Here is a 4,098-nt window from a genome sequence, read left to right as displayed (position 1 = left end):
TTCGCGTTATGCTAATGCACGTGAGTACCAATCCAAAGCGTTTGGAAACTCTATCACCTATATTCAATTTCTTTAGAAGCCAGCCTAAGAGAATTCCTTCGGTTGTTATCAAGTATAATTTCAAGCACGTGAGCGTTTACACTCCTGTGCAAATCATATGCAAATGTTTTTCTGGTCACGATGAATCAATGATTATGTAACAATATTGAATCGCCGACATAACACCATCCGATGTCTGGGTTCTGACAACGTTTCGCGTTCCGCCATTCTCCGCACATCTACTGGTGCGCTCGTTTCGCCAGCTTGTTTCAATATTCCAATCTTTTTTATAACTTTCTGTATAGGAAATCGCAGGGAGGTAAAAATTGGGGTGGGGAGGGGCAAAGCAGATTAGAGTTCTCAAGATGTAGCTAATGTAGCCCAAGTTTTTTGTAAAAAACCAAGGTCCTTGCGTGTTAGGCTTGTGAGGAGCGGAATAGATCTGAGTAGATGGTAGAGCAAAGGTTTCGGTTCACTGCAATCTTCCTGTACATCAATTAAATCTGCATTCGCTGTTATTCGAGTTTCATTTTTGGAACCTAATCCGTCCCCCAGCTTAAACTGGGTTTCATATTTGCATATTATTTGCACCGTGAAGCGCACGTGTCATTTTTTATAGTGATTTCCTATGTAATGACACGTGCTTTGGGGTCTGCATAACGTACGGGGGAGGGGAAATGGCACAAAGAATAATTTTTGACCTTTGAACTCTGCAAACAATTTGGAACGTTTGCTACTTTGTAACTTTGAGACAGAAATGCACATCATACTTGCAAAAGAAAATTTCTTTTCCGTTACAACCCCTCAGCTGCAGCGCCAAGCTAAAACTTAAAGCCCTATATCCATATTACTGTTGTAACCAATAAAGGGCCTTATTTGCATTTGGGGTGACGGCGGCGGGGGGTTATGGAATTTTTAACCGGGGAGCTCTGTTTTCAAGCCTCCCCACAGTAATCATAAAGAATCGTCACTTACGAGCACAATATTAGGGCCACAAGGGGTGCATAAGGTATAACGGGTCTTATGTTTTGCCCCCCCCCCCCCCCCCAGCTTAGTTACATATTAACGTGCTGTATAACATATAATTTGTCACGGGGGGGGGGGGGGGCGTAAAAACACGGGGGGGGGGGGGGGGGGGGGGTCAAAAAAGGGGTCTTTCCCATTATAGCCCCCCCCCCCCAGCTTAGTGGTCAGATAACCTATAGCCCCCCAATCATGGTAATTATACCATAATGGGGGGCTATAATTTCATGGGGGGCTATAATTTCATGGGGGGGCTATAATTTCATGGGGGGGCTATAATGGGAAAGACCCCAAAAAGAATAGATCCGATATAACGTTCAGAAGAGCGTAACCGAAGAAAGGTCTTTCCCAATAAGCCAACTGACGAAAACGACAGCCTACCATTGTTCTGTTTTACGGTAATTGGGATGGGTGGGGGGGGGTGTATAGGTTGTGATCCGTAAATCATTTGCTCTTGTAAAATATTGTAGCACGTGGGCATGGGGGTGCAATAAATAGTTCTGTCTGATGGAGGGAGCTCTGGGGGGGGGGGGGGGGGGGCAGAAAGGGAGCAGATCGTATTAGGAAAACAGTAAGTACGTCTTAGGGAGAATAATGGGGGTGTTATTTCGATGAACAAAAAGGGGCGCAAAAGATCCTTTTTCCATTGCCCCTTTTCCTTCTTGTCCAATTTGGGACGCCAGAGGAAATGATTGTTTTCATAAGGAGTTGTTTTCGTAACACTGAAAACAATCTGCGAGAGATATTTTGGAATCACAAGCAAGTCAGTCTTGAAAAGTTAAAGATCAGTTCATGTCACAAATAAATTGGGTCAACGTCGTTTGCAAAAAATGAGATTTTGGCGGGTACGCAACTGTATTTATTGCGTCGAGATTCACACTCCAGTTGCTACGGCCCGAATTGTATTGAATTACACTTGATTAAATTACACTTGATTATTGTAACATCTCTTGACTAAGCTTAATATTTGGGCTTTTGTTAACAAAGGAAATGGATAATCCACTTAACGGATGTGGGGGTGAAAACGTTCGAAGACATAGTGAACCGGTTACCTGACAGAAAAGCAGACCGGCATATATCAGCGGCACGCTTGGAGTCTTGCAGAAGGAAACTAGATCTATCAAGCACCAGTGAGACAGAAAGCAGATCCTCGTCTGTACAGACGCTTGGCAGAAACACGTCGTCGGTTCCTGGTGTCATCCTCGCCTCAAGTGTCCACCCAGAGTGCCCGCCCCGCGTATCATCGAGCCTTTATAGATATACAAGACCAGATGCGGAGTCACTAGGGGCAAGAGGACGGAAGCTGTTCTGTGACCCCGATCCTGGCTTGCGCAAGGAACAGCATAGGTAAAAAAAATCCCTTAGATTCTAAACCCGCCCTCAGTTTTCTAAACACTGCTGTCGTTGTAAGTAGGTTAATTATTCTTCCATTTAGATCCAGAATAATGACCCGACACAGATCTGCTCTGCGGAAATACGTTCCCAGGAAACTATTCCTGGATGATCAAGGAGGCCCATGCCAATCAGCTCAATGAAGTGCTCAAATTTGCTGTAACTTTTGCTGTAAATTTGCTGTTTATTTCACGAAATTTCACGAATTCATCGTGTTCTGGATTTTGCTTGTCGGATATTCTTTTCAGTCGGGATTTGGGGATAATGAAATTCAATGAAGTGCTTAAATTTGCTTGTAATTTGTTCTAGTTTCATGGCTTCGTGTTTCATGGCATGGTTTTTGCTTGTTGAGTCGGATATTTTAATTCAATTTTATCGTGACGTTTTCAATGAACAACGAGCGTTAAATCAAATTATGGTAAAAAATGCTCAGCTAGAAGTCAGGTTAGCTTCAGGTTGATATTAGGTTCTAATTCTAAAATACTCATACATGTGATCGAGTTATTCGATATTGTAACGCTGACGAACTGGAGCTATACATTATCTGACAAGCAAGTTGGAGGAAGACCTAATATGTAAGCGTGTAGCAGTTATCTTATGTAAAACTCACACAAGAAATTTTCAGTTCGTTTTTACCCGTCAAACCTCATGGCAATCCATTAGAGCATGCGCTATGTTTTCCATAGTAATTACTATGTAATGACACGTGTCTATAACTGGGAGGTGACTACCGTAGTGAGGGGGAGGGTGGGGGCTAACGGAAAAGATCCTCGTAAAAACCCCTTGGGTTTTTGGTTTTGTCATTAATATAGCCCCCAACTTTACACCAATAGCACGTGCCACATTTTTACAATGACTTACGATGTAATGCCACGTGCAACGTACGCGGCAAAAAAAGTTACATATCAAGAGATATTCTACTACGTTGAATAGTTGGAACAAACGTGTTTCCCCATTATAGCCCTCTTCCCAGCTTATAGATCATACAACGTGTAGCCCCCTATCGTCGTAATTATACCATAATGGGCTATAGTTTCGTGGAGGCGGACATAATGGGAAAGACCGGAACAAACAGTTCAACCCAAGATATCATCTATCTAGCTGAGGATGTTCTTTTCCAAGATTGTAATCAACAGACCGCCGTGAGAATAGCCAGATGAGAAGTCAAGAGCCAAATACACGTGACCTCACGCCATCTAGCTCACAAAATCGGAAAATTAGCTGGTTCTTGGCTGTAATTATTTAAATCATAAGTTGCTGCGTGCCCATTGATTTAATACCACCCCAGTTGAGAGGTCGATTTATGAAAAGACCGCGGTCGACCGATAATGGATATCATCAGACTTGATAATAATAATGGGAAAATCTTTTTCTGATTAGTGATACTTGACAAGATCAACAGCAATGTTTTGATTGAACAACTGCAGAGTGAACAACTGCAGAGTGAATGAAAGGGTATCGACCGCGAGCGGTACTGCGAGTGTTGCTGCAGAATGTGCATCAAGTGAGACATAGGCTGATTACCAGCCTCCCAAATAACGTAAACGCCGGCACGCAAACACCTGTTTACCATACGACAAGAAGCAGTCACCAGCTCTTGACTCAAGTGAAGGCCCCTAGAGGAGTTTCTAGGAAGAGCTTGGA

The 4,098-nt window shown here is 43.2% G+C and overlaps 1 long non-coding RNA gene across 1 annotated transcript; it reads left to right on the top strand.

The window, feature by feature from the left end:
* The first annotated feature begins 1,927 nt into the window (after positions 1-1,927).
* On the top strand, positions 1,928-2,835 carry LOC142345386 (uncharacterized). Its single transcript, XR_012759316.1, has 2 exons — positions 1,928-2,409; positions 2,498-2,835. It is a non-coding gene; the product is annotated as an uncharacterized LOC142345386 (long non-coding RNA).
* The last annotated feature ends 1,263 nt before the right edge of the window (positions 2,836-4,098 follow it).

Source organism: Convolutriloba macropyga, chromosome 9, assembly GCF_964194025.1.
Source record: "Convolutriloba macropyga chromosome 9, txConMacr16.3, whole genome shotgun sequence".
NCBI classification, from domain to species: Eukaryota; Metazoa; Xenacoelomorpha; order Acoela; family Convolutidae; genus Convolutriloba; species Convolutriloba macropyga.
This window is presented reverse-complemented; position numbering and strand designations above follow the sequence as displayed.